General features: G+C 39.4%; 1 protein-coding gene across 1 annotated transcript in view; it reads right to left on the reverse strand.

Moving 5' to 3' along the window:
• The window catches only part of CAP2 (cyclase associated actin cytoskeleton regulatory protein 2), a 161,741-nt gene extending 148,510 nt beyond the window's left edge, over positions 1–13,231 (reverse strand). The window contains exon 1 of the mRNA XM_019665738.1: positions 12,888–13,231. The gene's annotated coding sequence lies outside the window, so the exon portion shown is untranslated. The remainder of the gene's footprint in view (positions 1–12,887) is intronic.
• Positions 13,232–20,708: the final 7,477 nt, after the last annotated feature.

Raw genomic sequence — 20,708 nt, forward strand, 5'->3', positions numbered from 1 at the left:
GGAAGGAAGGAAGGAAGGAAGGAAGGAAGGAAGGAAGGAAACTAAATGTCCATCAACTGATGAATGGAAAAATGATATGTCGTATATCCATACAATAGAGTATTATTTGGCAATAAAAAGGAATGAAGAACTGATATATGCTACAACATGTATGAACCTCCAAACCATTAGGCTATGTGAAACAGCCAGAGACAGGACACCATGTGTTGTACAATTCCATTTATATGAATATCCAGAAAAAGCAAATCTGTAGAGACAGAAAGTAGATTAGTGGTTGCTTAGGGCTATGAATAGGAATGGGGAGTGACTGTAAATGGGCACAAAGTTTCTATTTGGAGTTATAAAAATGATTTAAAATAGGATTGTGGTGGCAGTTGCACAATGCTGTATGTGTACTAATAATTACTGAGTTGTGCCCTTAAAATGGGTGAATTTTATGGTATGCAAAATTGTAGCTCAATAAAGCTTTAAAAAACAAACAAAAAAATAAGTCCAGCTCCTCTTTATAAAGGTATAGTTGAAAACCTATTAAATCTGAGTAATTTGCTGCTCTCACCTCTCAGCAAAGTCATAGGAGGTAATTACACTTAGCCAGAGACTGTTCTGTGTGGCGACAACCCTCACTCCTGGAACTATTATAGGTCCCAAGGTATGGGGACAGAATCGAGCAGTGGCTCTCACTGCTCCTCTCCCTCTTGTATATCAGAATCACTGAGGAGGAGTGAGACCTCCTAAATGCAGATTCCTGGGCTGCAGTCTCAGCAGTGTTATTACAATTCGGTGGTTCTGGGTTTTGCCAGGAATCAGCATTTTTAAGCAGCACACATCAGAGTACAAAGGACCCTCCATTTGAGAAATCCTATAATAGAAAAGTGCACAGGAATGCTGTGGGGGCATGTGGGAATGGCAAGGCCAAGAAATGGGGTACTCAACTGAGCCCCGGGAAGTAGGGAGGCTACTAAAGTGTAGTTAGAAACTAAACGAAATCTCAAAGGATGAGGAGGTGTTATTCAGAGGAAAGGTAAGAAAAGGCATTCCTGAGCCATGTGCAAAGACCTGAAGGTATTATAGCCAGAGAATAATTATTGAGCATTCACTATGTGCTGGGAGTAATGGGATTGGTGAGTAGTTAGAAAGAGTGGTTGATGAAGTGGGGAGGGGACCTGGGGATTCACCAACAAGATGGCAGTGGATTGAAGATTTGAGAGATGGATGAATAGGTAAAAACTGAGACAAGATTAAATGGATTAAATGGAGTTGGGAAGGAAAGGGAGAAGGTAGGATGTTTTAGATGTCTTGCTCTGGGGTAAGGTGGTGCCAATAAAAAGAGAGATAGGGCATGGAGGTGACTAAGGAAGAGGAGGGGCTCGGTTTTACAGCCATGAGTTTGAGGTGCCTACAGTGATATTGAGATGACAGTTGGCAGCTGCAAGTAGGAAGCCAAAGTTAAGAGACTGCTGGAATGGAATTAAGTTACAATATAAGTGTTACCTACCTAATAATAATAACTGCCTCAGGATACTTGGGAAGATTAAAGGAGATGATGAGGTGAACTTTGTAAGCTAAAAAATGATGCCTACGGGTCATATTGTAATTTATCTCTGAATTCCGGATAGCACGCTCATCACTGTGATCTGTCCCCAGCGGGTGCTCAATCTGTGAATTATTATTGCATGTGTCACCATCTCCCTTGTCCCCCAAACTCAATGACCATAGCATCTCACACACCACACACTTCTATGACCATGCCACAGAACAAATAAACAGCAGAAACACTATTGACTGAAAATGTGAAGGGGGATATCATTTCATATGGTCAGCTATTTCTTGCAACATGACTGGAAATAGTTTACCTTATTAAACTTTGTCATCTCAGTGTTAAGAATGGCATGTCTCTCGAGAATAATGAAGGTAGTAAGGTTTGCTGAAATTCTTCCTAATCTCAACATTCTGGCATTTATTGTAAGATTTACATAAAATTGAATAACAGATTCAGCAACTTCCTTAAAAGAAAAACCCTAAGGGTCAGTTCTTAAGTGCTGGGCCAGTTTTATGCGTGGACATTTTCAAGAAGCAGGAGTGTGATCATTTGATTTAAAATAGCCACAGGATCCCGAGTGGCTCAGTTGGTTAAGAGCTCACTCAAGAGTTTGAGCTCTGAGCAACAGCGGTTCGAGTGCAGCCTGAGCTGAGCAGCCGCTGAGCTGCCAACAGGTGGCAGGATGGCTCAGCTAAAAAAAAAATAATAATAATAATAATAGTAATAAAATAGCCACAGGATCGATTTGTCCTAAGAGCTTTCCGCCAAACTCTTTTTGCTTCTTCATGGGCCTCCAGCCTCTGGGTCTACTTTCATACTTGAGTTCGATTTATTACTTGTAACAAAATCAGAGTTTTCAAATAGAGCTGTGGGCCACCGAAAGACTATAGGTTCTTTTTTGCTCTTGAGACCTGAGAGAACAAAGGAAAGAAGAAAAAGAGAAAAATAGCAAAACAGAAAGAAAAGAATGGTGAGGTGTGGGGAAATCGGAGGGGGAAAGGGGAAAAGGGAATGCACAGAAAGGAGGAAGGGGGTTAACAGTGACGTCACAAAGAGATAAGCCCACTGCAGCCTATCTCTAAACTTTGTTCAAAACACAACAAGCAACTCCCTGACTCTGAAAGATAAACAGCCGCAGGTGAATTGAGGAGGGCAACCAACACTTGAAAAACGGACCTATTTGGGAGTGTGTTTCAGGTGTTTTTCTTTTCTCTCCAGAGTTGGTCTGAGGTCAGAACGGCACAGAGGGTGTAGGCAAGAAAACTTCGAGAGAAACCTCCTCCTCTTTTCCAGACCTGGAAAGGAGGCCCAGCAAATGGAAGAATGTGAGGGAAAGTCCAGGTTTTGTGTTTGTTTTTTTCCTATTTTTCTCTCCCATTCATGGGAGAACTGTGCAACAGGACAGTAAGCAACAGCATAAGCAGCTAAAAGTTTCTCCAAACCCCAGAGGAGCAGGGAAAAAAAGCCCTGTGGTCCAAAGAATGTGGGAGAATTCTTCCTATTTTTTTTTTTTCTTCTCACTTTTCTCTCCTGGCTTTGCCTGGAGGGTGGCCCCAGTCTATACTGCAGCAGTGTGAGCAGCTGAAACTTTGAGAGAGACCCAATCTTTGTGTCCAGAAGACCAGGAAAATAGGTTCTTATAGGAAAGGAGAGTGTGGGAGGAATCCCAGAAAGGAGAGAACTGAAGAAGGGGATCCCCTGATTCTGTGCATCAATCAGCACAAGCCCCAGTTCCTCCCCTGGGCTGTGTATATGTAGGACAGATCCAAAGGCTTGAGAACTGAGCTATGACATAAGCTAATGCCCAAGTCCCAGACTAACCCCTAAATTCTGCTTCTATGAGACCCAAAACAGCGCAGCACAGGCTTTGAAAAACAAACTAATGTTGGATTTGCCTGATGTTGGATGTTACATTGCCCACAGACTGCAAGATAGAACTGGGTTGACTGCCTGACAAGACAGAGACAGAACTGGGTTGACTGCCAAAAAACTGAGCATTTCAAAAGGACCCAGAGCCTCACAACTTAATACTCAAAATGTCAAGAATTCAATCCCAAAATGTTTGACATGCAAGGGACTGGGGATAGGAGTTCTCAGCACAGAACTTATAAAATGAAACAAGTGAAAATTTTAGAAATGAAAAATACAATAATGATTTCAAAATGCACTGATGGGCTCAATAGCAAAACGAAGATGATAAAGGGAAGTGTCAGTGAAACTGATGCTATAGATATTATCCGATCTAAAGAAGAGAGAGGAAAAAACTTTGAACAAAAAAATGAACAGAACCTAAAAAGCTAATGTTAGCGTCACTGGAATCCCAGAAGAGGACAAAGAGATTGAAGCAGAAAACATACTTGAATAAATAAAAGCCAAAAACTCCCCAAACTTGGGTGAAGGGTATAATTTACAGACACAAATAGTGCTATCAATCTGGTTATTATACACACACGTGCATACACACATAATACCTTACAGTGAGTGTCTCCAAAGAGGAGAAAAAGAAAGGTGAGTAAAGTGAAGATATAACTTCCTGAAAAGAAATTTTAAAAATGTGATGGGATATCATCCCCTTCTGAGAGGTTTCCCAAGTACCAAGACCTTTAGTTCTTAAATGTCTGCCCTAAATCTAACAGAAAAAGAAGCCAGTCGAACTTCGTCAATCAATAAATTGGTTCATTTACCAATGCTGAACTTGCAGAAAGTGTTTGCCACATTACATATTCTTGGTTTTGGTCAGAAAAACAGAGGGAGAATGAGTTACAAAGAGATTTTCAAACTTATTTGTAGATAAAGGAATTTTGTAAAAAACGCTCTCGCACATTTTTAGATAGACATGTAAAAACTTTCACGAAAATGTGAATAGTTGTGAAGAATGTAACTTCTAGCACATTGTAAACATTGATATGTAAAAGTTAAACTATTTTATCACTCACTGAAATATGTCTATTGAAATTCAACATCATTCACTTTAAAAGAATACTTGAACAGCTGCTCTTTGTCACAAATTTTGCATAAACATTTCCATTCTTTTTGTCCTATAGAAGTTTATCCTAGTTTTATGTCTTTTACAAGCTTTATGTATTTTATTCATTACCCTATCATACTTCTGTTTGCATCAAAAATGTTTATACACTTAAATTTAAATTTAATGGCAAAAAATGCTCTTCTGATTGTTACTATTATCGGAATGCAACTTATCTAAACAACACAAATATTGCAAATGTTGACAAATAATTACTAAATGTAAATAAAAAGTAATTTTTATTGCAAACAACTCTCTTTTGAGCACTTTTATTTTTCAGTTATTTCATGCATTTGTGGATGACTATACCTGTTGTGACTGAATCAAGATTGAACATCAATTTCATTCTCAATGTTTGTGTTTATCAACGTAAACGCTGAGAAACTACGTTCACATAAACAAGGAGATGTGAATAGATGAATAGAAATGTCACTCAATTTTTTGAATGCCTTCTGAGTTGTATACTAAACATCACATGGTGATAAAATACCAAAAATTATTTTAATCATCAGTGTAAGGAAAAATTGGGGAAGACTGAAATTTAGTGAGTACCTTATCTACTTATCCATCTGGTTTATCTCAGCCATTCATTGTCTTTGACCAGGCTATTTCACACCTCTGTAGACATAGAAGTTAACTTGTAGAAAACTTACAGTAAAGTAATTATTGTCTATGGGAATGCAAATGAATTTTATCCTGTGGAAGTTCAATTGACTTCCCTCTCAAACTGTGAAGAAGCCTGAGCTACATCTTTTAAGCAATTTCATTTCAACATTCCTATCAATGGTTCCCTTTGAACAGATTGCAGACTGTTCTGGGTCTTTCATTTTTTAATGTTTAAAAATGTTCAGTTTTTTTCATTTGTATGCTAGTCATAATTTCAACCTCTTTTAAAATTTTCCTTTAACATCAGTTTACAATTTGATTAGAATGACCTTTGTTTCCTTTTTTAATTTTCTAAATAATTTTTTATTTTTCAATTATAGTTGACATACAATATTATATTAGCTTCAAGTGTACAATATAGTGATCAGACACTTACATAATTTACAAAATGATCACCCTGACAAATCTAGTACCCATCTGACACCATACATAGTTATTACAATATTATTGACTATATTCCTTATCCTACACATTACATCCCATGACTATTTTGTAACTTCCAGTTTGTACTTCTTAATCCCTTCCCTTTTTTCACCCATCCCTTCAAAACTCCTCCCATCTGGCAACCATCAAAATGTTCTCCGTATCTGTGAGTTTGTTTCTGTTTTGTTTGTTTGTTCATTTTATTCTTTAGATTCCACATATAAGTAAAATCATATGGCACTTGTCTTTCTCTGTCTGACTTACTCCACTCAGCACAGTACCCTCTAGGTCTATCTTTGTTGTCACAGATGGGAAAATTTCATTCTTCCTTATGGCTGAGTGATATTCCATTGTACATATGTACCGCCTCTTCTTTATCCACGCATCCATCGACAGACACCCAGGTTGCCTCCATATCTTGGCGATATCACCAAGGTAGGATGTCCAGCATATCAAGGTGATGGTTGTTCTGTAGTTTAGTTGTAATTTTGATGTGGTCATGAGAGAAGGCTAGCATAGTGTGTTTATCTACTCTGACATCTTGACTGAAAATCTTTTTTTTTTAAATAAAAACTTAGAAAACAAAGGATTTGCAATGTCCAAGAATTAGAATTATTTACTTTCTCACCCTTAAAACTGATGTTCTGAAATAATCCCCTTTTTTGCCCTCCCCATTCCCTAGATTTTTACATTTTTGGACAATGCAATTTAATAAAATGGGTTAGAGATAGGCCTTTTAGTAAAATGAATAGGTTAGATATAGGCCTGTCTCATGTAAAGTGAGATAAATATTATGGAAAAGAAGGTGGGAAAGAGAACTTGCATACCAAGAAGACCACGTTTAGGAAAAAAAAAAACATAAGTAAAATGAGAATTTGGAAATTTATTTTCTCAAAGCACCTATGTGGATGTACCTTTGGAAATCTTTGTATATACTTAATGTATACAGTTTGAAGATTGCTAGCCTAAAGTAAGAAACATAAAAAAGAGTCCCGCCCCTCATTCTGTACTACCTAGGCTCATCTGCATTAGCAAATTTATTTTTTAAAGTTTTCAGTTGCTGAAGAACTCAAGTTAGATAATTGTCCACCTTTCATTCAGAAGAGATACCGAGGGAAGAGGAGAGCTAATGAAGGGAGAGGCCATTAGGAAGTAGGAAAGGGGGATGCAGGCTTGTCCACAGCGGAAACTTTGAACAGACAGAAGGTACCACGAGAATACTAAGAAATGAAGAAAAAGTGGATATGGAAGAAAAATGAAAATTCAGACTCTAAGAATTTTGTTCAAATACTTGTGAACCTGCATTGTACCCCTGGAAATCGCTAGCCACAGTTTCTAGTATACTAGATGATGCCAGGAAAAAGACTGTTAAGCCTGATGCCAAGCAACCGATTAGATGGACTTTTCCACCAACCTACAAACTAGGCCAAATATCTGAACTTCCTGCTCAACTGGACTGAGGTGAGCAGAAGTACCAAATAGTATTCATCTCATCGAAAGATGACCTTTATATCACACGAGTCTCTTACCTACACACTCTGGGCAATACAGAGACTTCAAAACTCAGATTCCATAAAATGGACCTCCCAGTAAGACTATGTCAGACTGAAATATACATTTGCCACGGAGAAGCCTATTTTACCTAGTTCGGGGAAATAGATTGACCAGTTTTCCTGGTATAGTCCTATTTGACTGATTCTTGTTGCCTTAGAGAAAAATAACCAACTTATAAGAATTCAGTGATTCTTCTCTGAATAAAACTAAATAGAAACAAGGTTGGAATTAATGACAACAATCTAAGCAGACCTTTTGAGACTTAGGTTCAAAGCTGAAGTGCACCTCTGTTCTTTCTTAGGTCAGATCCTTCACTGATATTCATCTTTGCATCCCCCATGATTCTTACTGCACCGGGCATATTACAGTTATTCCACATGAGAAAATGAATAACCAATGGATCCCAGAGTTTATGTGGATTTCCACGTGGACTGCTACAAAGTAATGAAGGTTATTTTCTCATGAGACCGAGTACAAGTATCGACACAAGACAACAAATGTTGTCTATGTACTATAAGGTTTATCTTTGGTGTCTCCAGAATCTAGTTCTCCTCTTCAATACTGCCATTCAGCCCTACTCATTTCTACTTAGTCTCCCAGAACCCTCCTGATGTTTAAAACCCTTTTCTATCAAAACAAGAATGATTTTAGATCAAACTTTTCTATTGCAGAGTGGCTTTTAAGTTATGAGAAGCTGGGGGCTAACAGGAACATCAAAGGTTACCTAATTTACCCATTCATCAGATAGGTATGAAACTTTAAGAATTAGGGACTAACTGTACCTTCTCCACTTGACTAAGTGGTTAATGAGAAAACAGGATTATCGGGGCTGGCCGAGTGGCTCAGTTGGTTAAGAGCTCGCTCAAGAGTTTGAGCTCTGAGCAACAGTGGTTCAAGTCCAGCCCGAGCTGAGCAGCCGCTGAACTGCCAATAGGTAGCAGGATGGCTCAGCTAAAAAAAAAAAAAAAAGGAAAAAAGAAAACAGGATTATCATATGTCTAATCAAATAAACAGGGCAGATAAAGGCCCGATCCATAATAACTGAAAGTTCTTCTGGTTTTAGACAATTTCCTATGTCTGCCCCTTTCTAAGGGCTGTATATTGAAAGGCAAACAATCTTATTGCATATTTTCTCAGTAAAAGAAGCCATGTTTTCCTTTAGTGGAAAGAGTGTCTACTAAACAGAAAAACAAAAGAAGATGGAATTCCTCTGCATATAAAAGATCACGTAACAAAAGGACAAATATTGTAATGACTCTACTTATATGAAGTACCTAGAATAGGCAAATTCATAGAGACAGAAAGTAGAATAGTGGTTACCATGGGCTGGGAGGAGGGGAGAATGGGGGGGTTATTGTTTAATGGGTACAGAGTTTCATTTTAGGGTGATGAAAAAGTGCTAGAGATAGATGGTGCTGATTATTGCATGACTTTGTCAATGTACTTAATGCATGGAATTGTACAATTTAAAATGGTTAAAATGGTAAATTTTATGTTATGCCCACTTTACCACAGTAGAAAAAAAAAACTTTAAAAAAATCCCTTATAATGGCCTCCTCTGACCTTAGGGTGTTTCCTCACTTCCTGAGTAAAGTGGAAATATCCTGCATGAACTGAAAAAAGTTCACAGCCTAAATCAGGGCAGACCTAGAAAGTACCCAAAGTTAAAATGCCAGATTTCCAACTGGCTTATTACCAGAATAACAAAATTAATCATGTTAGAAACATTGGACTACCCAGCAGGATACCATACAAGGAAAATGTTAGTGAAGTTTAGTAAGCACTTACATACCTTGTTTAAAGTAATGTCCCTTTGACTTAGTAGTTAAAGTTGTCCTCCATCCCATCCTAAACCCAGCTGATATAAGGGGATAAAGATGCTCATAAGTGATTGGGTTAAGTGGGTCTGCTGTGAAATTCAGTGATAAAGTTTTAGATTAGTGTTTTTCCACACTTCTTAGGACATGAGCAAATAAATATTAGAATTAGAATTTAAATAGGATGAGAAGTCAGGCTCTCAGCTCTAGTCATTTTATCTTGGTTTGGGGGAACAAATAAGCTGAGTATATACCATTAATGTAAAAGTCAGAAAAAGCATCAACTTTGCGGGGGGTGGGGTGTCATTAAAATACATGGCACATTCACATTCACATGGAAGAACTCTCGCACATGTGTGCCAAGACACATGTAAAAGGTTTTCAAATCAGCACTCTTTGAGCAAAACATGGGAACCAATTCAAATGTTAATCAGTAAGAGAACAGATACATTGTGAAATATTTGCCAACAAATACCATATAGTTACATGTAGCAATATGGATAATTCTCAAAAAATTAATGTTGAGTTTTTTGAACGTGAGAATATTGCATATACTCTTTTTATAAATAAAAAATAAGCCAAACTAACGACATTTTATTTTGAACTATATACATATGTCATAAAACTGTTTTACAATAAAACCAGGGAATGATTAACAGAAAATTCAGGGTTGGGAGGGACATGGAAAATGGCACAGAAGAGCACAAAGCAAGATGCAACAGTATAGGTAACAATATACGTAGTTCTTTTTACTAGCTTTCTGTTTATTTTCTTTAATAGCTTGAGCTATAACTCACATATGCTACAATTCACCCATTTGAAGTGTTTAATTCAATGATATGTGCAACCATCACCACAATCAAATTTAGAACATTTTCATCAGCTCAAAATGAAACCCTGTGCCCTTTATCACCCCCATTCCCTGCCCGCTTCCCTAACACCTAGCCCTAAGCAACCACTAATCAACTTTCTGTTTCTATAGATTTCCCTGTGCTGGGCATTTTCATATGAACAGAATCATACAATGTGTGTGTGTGTGTGTGTGTGTGTGTGTGTGTGTGTAACTAGCTTTTTTCACTTCCAATAGTGTTTTCAAGGTCCATACATGTAACATGTATCAGCACTTCATTCCTTTTTATGGCCAAATAATATTCCATTGTATGGGTATACTACATTTTATTTATCTATTCATGGGTTGATAAACATTTGGGTGTTTCTACCTTTTGGCTATTATGAATGGTGTTGGTATAAACATTTGTATATAGATATCTGTGTGGGCATATGCTTTTATTTTCCTTGGATACATACTTGGAGTGAAACTGCTTTATTATATGGCAACTCTACCTTTAACTTTTGAGGAACTATCAGTTTTCCAAAACAGTTGCATCATTTGATATTCCCACCAGCAGTATATAAAGGTTTCAATTCCTCTGCTTCCTCACCAACACTTATCTGACATTTTGAATCTAGTCATCCTAGTGGATGTGAAGTGGTATCTCACTGTGGTTTTGATCTGAATTTCTCTGATGAATAGTGATGTTGAGCATCTTCCCATGTGCTTTTTGGCCATTTCTTTTGAGAAACGTCCATTCAGATCCTTTGACCATTTTTATATTGGGTTATTTATCATTTTCAAATTGAGTTGTAAGAGCTCTTTATATATATTAAATACAAGGCCCTTGTCAGATATATGCTTTTTAAATATTTTTACCCATTGTACAGGTTATCTCTTCACAATTATCTAGTTCTTAAGTCTTAGTTTTCAAAACTGTATGATGGGGTCACAAGTGGTCATTTGAATATAATGCTTATAGCTTACATAAACTTAGAATATTATTGTTATGTATAAAACATTACATAATTAATGAATTTTTAAAAACCCTCATTCATAAAGACATCTGTTAGGTAATATTCAAGACCAAATAAAACACTATAATGCCCCAAATAAGCTAATGCTACGCTTGAAGGCATTTAACTTAACTCCCAGGTATGTCTTAGGCATTAGGAAAATCTGGCCCACTAATTTTTTCAAAGAGTTCATCTCCAAACTCTGTCACATGTAGGCGGGATTATCAAACTACTACTACCAACAGGATACCTCCTCCACTCACACACACACCACCTTCCTGTTTTTCTGTCTCCTGTCTTCTCTCAACCTAAGAATGATTTTTATATTTTTAAATGCTTGGGGGGAAAAAAGAAAAAAAGATGTTGTTATTGGTTAAAGTTATATGAGCTTCACATTTCACAAATAAAGTGAAATCCAGCCACACCATTCCTTTATGCATTGCCTATGGCTGCTTTAAGCTACAATGGGGGCATTGAGTAGTTACTGAACAGACCACATGGCCAGCATGGCCTACATATTTACCATCTTGCCCTTTACTCAAAAAGTTTGCCAAGCTTTTCACTATATCAACAAATTTCACTTCTCACTTCAACAATGAGCAGCAGAAACCTAATTCCTACTAGCCAAGACCAACTTGATAGTCACCTTTACGATTTCTCATAGTCTATTTCTATTTCTCTTAATCTTTAATTAATATTTATATGACACCTTGATTCTACCTTTATTAAGGATTTTTAGATTTGGGGATTCATGGAGTAGTCTTTCCTTGCAAAATATGCATTTTTCAAGAAGTCATGATCCAGCCACAGTCAAGCCATTGAGTTAGTTTAATAAACTTTTATCATCTCCTCATTACATGCTGTGAATCAAATGCTGTTTGGTGCTGTAAGAACTACTAAAACCCCAACCTTGTCCTCAAGAGGTTTACAGTCTAGTAGCCTATAAGAACAATTTCCCCAAAGATCACTCCGCTGCTATAATATACATTAAGTGAGCTTGGATATTTTATCCCAGAATTCTAAGGCATTCTTTAAATTAAAAGAGATCTTTATTCGCAATGGAGAAATAGTGCTTTGTAAAACAATTCTGGTAAACTTACGGTGTGAAAGTCGCATAGGCTTCTGCTTCCCCAAGACTATATAATCAAAGGTTCTTGATCTTTTTTGTTAACTGTTCATCTCCGCTTGGTCATTTGGACCGAATCCTAGTTTAATCTCCTAAATGCAGTCACCCATATTTACTCTTTGTAAAGAACGCATCAATTAAAATACCGCTAAAACTTACAGGCCCTCCGTGATGCAGGACACCACTCTGATGAGAATAAAGGAAAGGCTACCTGCATATGTGATTATTAACCCTAAAAGTGATGATAACGCGGCTACTGCCAGAAACAACCCTCTACCCAAAGCAGTTAGAGAGCCAGCTGTGAGGTGCCCTTTTCCAAGCTGTCCCTCAGTGCCTCAGTTGCCTTTGCATTTTTTTACAGTGACACATTGACTCAAATCAGGATCTGCAGAGAAGCCAGGGCCGTTTTTTTGCCCATCACGAGGTGGCTGTGATAACAGCCCCCCAGCCCTGCACCCCCGCACCCCCGTGAGGCTCAGAACCGAGCGGACGAGCAACCGCAAAGTTAGCGGAGCCTGGAGCGCAAGGCCGCCGCCGCCTGTCCAGCCGCAAGCCCCTTCCGAGCGGCCCCAGGCACCCTGAGCCCGGGCTGCCGGCGGGGGCAGGGAGCGCGGCTGCGCTGACCCAGATGGGGCGGCCGCCCCCGCCTGCGCCCCCACGCCCCAGGCATCACGCCCCGGCCCCCGCTCGCGTCCCCGCCCCAGGTCCCGGGTGTCCAGTCCCCACAGACGTCCGCACCGCCTTTCTTCCTCGCGCGCCGCAGCCGCGTCCCGGCCCCTCTGCACCCCACCCATTCCGCACAACTTCCGAGCGCCGGCCACCGGCGCCCCCCACACCTGCACCCCCGGGCGTCCCCTCCCTTGCCCGGCCCAGCGGCTCCAGGATTACCTGCTTGGATGTCTTGGGGTTTTGTTCTCGGCGATGCAAATCCGTGTTCGGCCACTCGCACCCTCCTCCTGCCTGCCCTCCTTCCTTCCCCCAAAAGAGAGTCGGTGTCAGTCACGCTGCTCCAGGGGAGAGTCGCTGGCGGCTTCCGGAAGCTCCAAATACAGACAAGCCGTAGGGGGAGAGGGAGTGAGAGCAAAGCTACGCGGGTGGGGAGTAGAAATAAAGGGGAGCAGAAAGGAAAGGGGGATGGAGAAAAGGAGGGCCAGATGAGCCGTGGGAGAAAAGAGACGGAGATAGGGAAGGAGAGGAAGGGAGAGGGAGCCTGCCAAGCGCCAGGCTATGAAAGAAATGAAACTGCATCAGACAGCGTTGCAAAGGTCCAGGAAGGTCCTCGCTGAAGGAGCCACACATAGATTCGACCTCAAAGACTTGTGCAGAGAAATGATGGGATCTTAGGAATCCAGAGGCAGGCCTGTGTATCCCCCAACCCCGGTACATGGAGAGAGGCCCTGGCAGGAAAGGAAGTGGGCATCTAATCCTTTAGCATCAAGTTCAGATGCACTAATATCTTGAAACAACATTTTTAAGTGTATTTATATACAGCATCTTGAAAAGGAAAAGAAAAATTGCCTGGTTATTTAAAAACAGATGGACCCCAAACCAACCTACTTTTTAAGTGTGCAAATTTGTTTTCCCATTATATTTCCCCATTATATTATCAGTTATAATTACAAATTTTGAGGCTTTTTACTTTTTTTGTTCAAACTATTAGAAGGAAAATATTGGTTTTCAATTTTCATCAGTTTATTTCAATATTCTAAAAGTGGACTTGAAGCTCCTCATTGAATGAAAGTCAGAAAAATAAATACAGGCAAGAGAGAAAATGGGGGGGGGGTGTAATTGATACTTTATAAAGCAAAATTTCTAAGTAAACACAAGGATGAATGTCTAAAAAGCCAATATTTTGTTTTTGATGTTAACATTGCAGCTAATTTGGTTCTGTATTACAAGGCTTATTCTGACCCCATAGGTCACAACTTAAATGAAGTTCCTTCTTATTACACATTGTTCTAGGCTAACAGTGGTAATGGGGCGCATCTTCACTCCCTTTTGTCTAAAAAGAAGGGAAACAAAATGAGAAATGAGAAATGAATGCATATGTTGCATATACCCAGAACCAGTGCCATCTGTTTCATGCACATGCCTTGCATTTGGTAGGTATTCAATACATTTATATTGAAGAATGAATGAAGTATATATTATGTATTTAGAACATTTTGTTCCAGGAATGCAAAAAATAATATATCCATAAGAACCTATTTGTGCCGATTCATAGGAAACTTCCAAACATCCTGTCTATTATGACTTTATTTTTCCTAGCATTAATTTCAACAAATATTAATAGAGCATTTCCTTTAGCTAAGTGTATTTCGCATTGGATTTTATAGTATGTGGAGTACAAAGGTGAATAAGGCACAAATCCTGCCGTTATATTTATAATATAATAAGAAGATGAAGAGAGTATAGAAATAACCACAGTGTAAGGAATACTGCAGAAAATATCATAAGAGAAGTATGAACAAAGTTCTGTGGACGTGCAGAAGAGAGGGAGGTTGTTTCTAGTACTGAGACTCAGAGAATGCATCCTGGTGGACGTGAGAGTTGAGCCTTCAAGGAGAAATAAAACAGCAAGAGTGGACTGTGCGGGAAGGACACTCAAAATGAAAGGAGCAGCAGGGACCAAAGTAGAGAGATGATAAAGGATGGGAAATATATGAGGGACAGTCAGTGAGCTTAGCTAGAATGGAGAGTTGTGGGAACCAAGTCTGGGAAAGAAGGATAGGTCCCAGCTGGTGGAGTGCCTCAATCTTAGCGTAGGATGTTTGAACCCTAAGAGTTAGGCACTGGGGGACTATAAACAGTTTTGGAGCAAAATAAGGATAACAATGGTTAATTTGGTGATGCTATCTAGGATTGGAAAGATATAAGGGGCAAGGAAATCCTCCAAATCGTTCAGTTATCCTTGAAATTGCATCCCAAACCTGCCTTTCTCCTTAGCAGATGATCTCGTTATCTCTTGTAAAGGAGATATGCTGATACTGTGTTCACCTCCACACCTTCAACTTTTCTCCCCTCTATCTCAAAATTTCTCCTCTCTTCTCTGCTCGTTGGATTTCATTTGAATTGATACCCTCTTCCTTGCTAAAGCTAATAATATTCTTGTCTTATGCCGCCTTGGGACCCTACTCTTGCATCTGAGCCTCCTCCTCTCCATTGATTTTTGTCCCCTTGGATTACACAACAATTGCCACCAGGCAGGGCTGTAGCAAGAGCTGATAATATGGTAGACAGGTAGGGAAGAGGGGCTCATTATTGGAATGGTTCTACTGTTCTTTTGCCGTTCTTTATGTAGCACAACACTTTCAAGCTAACTATTGTATGTGAAGAGACTTAGCTAGAATCTTGACAGAAAGTAGGTAACTCAGACCTCAAAATTCATAGTCTATAAAGCTTACACAGGTATCAGATGGAATCCAGGCTTTCATGATCTCTTCCCAGAATCTGCTCCTGGGGTCCAAATGCATCTGTGTATGAGTCTGACATGCAGGAGTCTAACTGTCTCTGTGCTGGCATGGTGAAAAGTTCTCCCCACAGGAGTGTATTGGTTGGAAACCAATGAACCCAAATAGACCCTCTTTCCTAAGCCATGTTCTTGCTGGTGCACAGAGAGAGAAGGAGTCTCTGGATTCCAAGTTGTGCCCTAAATGTCTGCTGGACCCCAGGTCTCTGTGAAACTTGCTCCACCTACATGGCTGCTGGCACAACTGAGATCAGATTATTGCCTGTGCTGTCTTCTTACCTTCGCCCCCTTTACCCTGCTGATATGGTCTCTTACTGGCAAATGGGAAACACCCAATGAATACAGTGCTCTGTTTTGGAGGTTTTCCCGGCACATGAGGAGGGAAGAATAATGATGCTGTGCCTCCACCAACACACCTTCTCAGGGCTCAGAGGTTCAGAAGAACGCATTCCCCGTGGGCCGTGGGAGTTTGTATTTCATTTTAATGACTTCCGAGTGGAAAGTTATCAATGGTAATTTTACCAGTGATTGATTCACATATTGCAGGTGCTGAAAAAACAGCACTCTCTGCAAACAGACTAATAGCTATAGCTAAGATTTATTGAGCACTTACCATGTGCCAAGTTCTGTTCTAAGCATGTTATACATACGTATCAAATCACCAGCCTTATGAGGGGAGTACTGTTCTTATCTGCATTTTTAAATGAAGAAATGGGCATAGAGAAGTTTAGCCCTTTGCCCAAGATAGCAAAGCAACATTAGGGAGAGGGATTTGGGATCCAGCAGCCTCGCTTGACTTTGTGCACTTAATCCCTACACTTTGTAGGAACAAGTAGGAATGAATAGAAAACTATTACTTAATATCACAAATACTTACTACAAGACCTAATGCCTGAACAGTTGTGACGGGATTGCTGTCTATATATCACCAAGAATACCTAGAAATGAAATGAATCTTGCTTCCATTGAGCTGATGTAACAGGAATGAATAAACCTGACTAAAGAAAGTGGTAGAATTTTATGGTACCTCAGAGTGAGCTATGCAGAGAAAGGGGAAGGTGAATAATACTCTCTTGAGTTTATGAGATATAGACAAGATTAAGTTATAGAGACAAAATAAAGCTAAGTGTGCCCCCATCTCAGCAATACAAACTCCCTTGGCAGGGGTAGCGGGGAGTCCCAAATTACTTTGGGTCGAGGAATTCTTTACATTTTTTGTTCTCAAACAGGAAACCAGGAGAGCTCAGGCCTGCACCCTGATCCTCCTCCTCCCCACTGCAGCATTGGAACCTTGTGCCTGAGAAGTCAAAGACCCTGAAAACAAGTTTAAAATATTCCAAGTTTTTGCCATGTGAAGTCCTTAGTAAGGATGTCTATCTTTTTTATTTCTGTATGTCCTGACCCAGAATCTCTAAAAGAGAGAACTCTGTGATCGCTATGCCCCGTGGTCTGATTTTCCTTGATATGTTAAACTGAGTTTCCACTGGACAGAGCAGTAACAAGTATGGCAGAGCAGTCCATATCACATCACCTGTACAAGACCAGTCCATCAACCACCTTCCCCTCCACCACTCCCCACTCCCCATTCCCTAGCTTCCTTTGGCTAACCCTTGCTCTTCACTACATAGTTCTAGAACATGGAAACAAATTGGAGGTAGAAGCACACAGCCTTCTTTTTTCCTATGCAAGGATCCTTAGTCATTATTTTAATGGCTCTGTCCACCTACAAATGGTGTGGGGAAGAGGAAGAGATGAGCACGGAAGTTGAGTGGATGAACTAACTACACATAGAAGAAAAGGAAGGTGAACACCAGTTTCCCCAGCGCCGCAGACACTAAAAATACTTTATTTGTTTAGTGATCTCTAGGCTCTCTAAACAGGCTTCAGGAATCTATAAGCTCCATGAATTAATTGTATATTTGTAATGTTTTAGGTTTTGTACATTTATCTGAGAAGATGATCCACAGCATTTATCATATTTTTTTGAAGTCATCTATGTTAAAAACTGATTGAGATATCCATCATTTACAGAAGTACAAAACAAAATAAAAGTGGTTTCTTCCTGCCTTTTTTTTCTGAGTCCCTCAGCAAAGCCAGCATATCAGCCTCAGGTGAACACAGGCTCTGGTTCTCCAGAGAAGAGGTGAGAGCAGCTTCACTCAGCAGAATCATCCAGGCAGATCATGTTTGGGATGTTTAACCTTTTGGGGCTATCTTCTTTTTTGAAAGGGCATCTTGTGATGGCCATCCCTTAACTCACAGGGATAACGCACTAATCTCAGGCAACGAGGTGGATGTGAGTGAGGTTCTGAGGCATTTGAGAAGATAAAGGGAGCTGGTGGACACCACTCAAACCACAGGGCATGTCTCTAATAACCCACTTTGTGGATAAGATTGTCCCTCCATGAAAATTTTATGTAACTAAAAATAGATAAGACCGCGGGGTCTTAAACCTAAGGATTCTTTTTATATTCCACTGACTCATTGGAGCTATACCTAAATACTCCAGTCCTCTCTTCCTTCATGGAATATCTCTGAAATTTAGTTTCATTAAATTGCAAATAGGTTACTGTCTCAAAATTGTTTTCTTTGTTTTCTGTTTTCCATCTCCCCTATCTATATTTAAGTTGCTAAAAGCAGGACCACACCACATATCTCAAATTTACTTTATATTATTATGCAATGCTAAGGAAAGGGCTGCTCAGAGTTTCTTCTTCTTGGCACATGTTGACCAGTTGCCTCCATTCCACCCATTAGCCAGGTGCCCTTGTGCCAGGCACAAATGGACACCTGAACCCAGTGGCCCTAGCCAGAGACAGTGCATGACATGAAATCGGTGGTCAGTAAACAGTTTGGTTTGTTTGCTTACTGAAACAAATTCAGACTTAAAGTCAGAGCTCAGAGAAATAGACAAGTTTGTCCAAAATAGTACAGAAGAATAAAACTATAAGCAAAAGTGTTTAAATATTTTTCTTAATTCCAATTATTGGGAAGAAATAAGATAATGGCTTTAAAAACAGCCAGGAAGAGAATTATTATTCTCTAATTTAAAAAAAAAAGCCAGATTCAAAAGTTTAGAGGTAGTCTAAGGGAGAGAGATTATCCAAGAGAATTTTAGAAACTTGGAAGCCAATTTGAATCCAGAGTGAGTGCAGAAAAAGATGCCAAAGTGGAATTCAACTCTTTTACTCTGAATTTAAAGAAGGCTTAAGAGGGTGAAATTGCCTGAGGGCAATGGTTAGATGAGGTTTATTAGTAAGAAGGTACACTTTATATATTTTTTATTTTAAGGTAGTATTTTAAAATAATGAAAATATAGAACAGGTAAATAATCATATCATCCTAACAGAACATGCTAGTATTTGTATATTCTTTCATTTCCTTCCATAGCTTCTATGTGGTCTATTTTGTAGTTGTAAATTAAAGATGAAGCTATAACATATAGCTAAAATAGAGAATTACATTTCAGTTTTTAAAATAAAATTATGTTTACTGAGTGGAATACCCGTCTTTCTAAGTTAATCCTGGCAGAAGTAAGGGCTTATACTATTGCTATAAGATGGTCAGTCAATGATGATGAAGAAGGAAAAACTAAGGGATGTGGAGAAGTCTACCTAGAACTTAGCCAAAATTAACAACTGTCTTTTAAGTGGCAGAAATGTTAAAATATTCATCCCCTTGGTTCAACAGATATCGGTTGAACTGAACATTGTCATACATAACACTTAGGGAACAATCTAGAAAATATGCATTGTCTAGAAGAAACTTTCATTATTGAAAATAATTTTAAACAATAAATATATTAATCAGTGGTCTATTATGAATTTAATATTGTATATATATTATATACTTAGCATGGATTAATACAGAGTATGCTTAATACATATGAAATAAAGAGCAATAGACCTGCAATTTTATGGAATCATTAAGACAACAAGTGGAAAATTTCAAAACAATAACTCCCTCCAATCAGATAGATTCCCAGTCAGGGTACTTGAAAACTTTTTACAGTGAACAACTGTAGATATCCAACTTTCTGCATATTTTAGTTAGACAGTCATCAACAAAACAGGGAGAATTAACTTAAATAATTTTCCTAGTCAGATCTCCTACTTGGAAAACAGTATTCCATTGAGTTTTATGGATTTATTGAGTTTCGGGGGGAAAACAATGCAATCCAGATTATGTACTTTGAATGATCCTTAAAACAAAACAAAACAAAGACTATTTTAAAAACTTGATCCTTCATTCTGACAACTCAGGAGCTTTGTTATGATCTGGTTGTTTCTCATCAAATGGAAGGGAGAGAATCATGAGTTATTTAGGTGTCTGGTCTTCATGAAGGGATGACCTAAGAGCCATATTACCCTATTCTGGTCAGAGCAGAGAGCATTTGTCTTCTCCTCTTCTCCCCCACAGTTCCCATCCTAGATTATCTCCATCATCTTGTGACTAAAGGAGAAAATAGCTCCGCAGCTGTCAGTGGCTTTCTCAGCTGCCAACACAAGAACGTGATCACACAGAAGGAAATTCCTGAATTCAAGAAAGGGAGTCAACATGCACACATTGGGTTACACCCTCAGGCTTCTCCTGGTAGTAGCAGGGGTGGGGTACCTCTGTCTGCACCCACCAGAGCTCTCTGAAGGATATCTGAAGACAGTAAAGTCTTGGCTTTTTTGGTTATTCTTTTAGCTCCTGTATTACTGTTCTTTTATTTTTATTTTTTTATTTATTTTTTTTTTAGCTGAGCCATCCCGCCACCTGTTGGCAGCTCCACGGCTGCTCAGCTCAGGCTGACTCGAACCACTGTTGCTCAGAGCTCAAACTCTTGAGCGAGCTCTTAACCAACTGAGCCACTCAGCCGGCCCATTACTGTTCTTTTAAATGAGATCTCTTGTGGGACTAGATTGTTAGCAACTGGGTTTCGTCTGATACAGAGAGAGCATCCTTGTTCACTTTATGCCATTTCAGAAATTCTCTGGGTCTTGTCAAATCTGTTAATAGTGGACTGGTGGTAGGAGGGAGGGAGCAGCTCTGACTGAGGAGCTGGGGTCTTCCTCAGCATCCGCTCTTTTCTCATGCTTCTACTTTTGAGGGATCGATAAGGGCTGGAGGCTGGAGAAACTGGAGGCGCAGTGACTGAGAGGAGAAGGGCAAGGATACCCATGGATCCAACTGGCAGTGTGTGGTGGAGGGGGGCCCTGAAGGAGGCAGCAGGAAAGGTGTTGGGGCCTGTGCAG

This window comes from Hipposideros armiger, unplaced genomic scaffold, assembly GCF_001890085.2.
Source record: "Hipposideros armiger isolate ML-2016 unplaced genomic scaffold, ASM189008v1 scaffold_449, whole genome shotgun sequence".
NCBI lineage: Eukaryota > Metazoa > Chordata > Mammalia > Chiroptera > Hipposideridae > Hipposideros > Hipposideros armiger.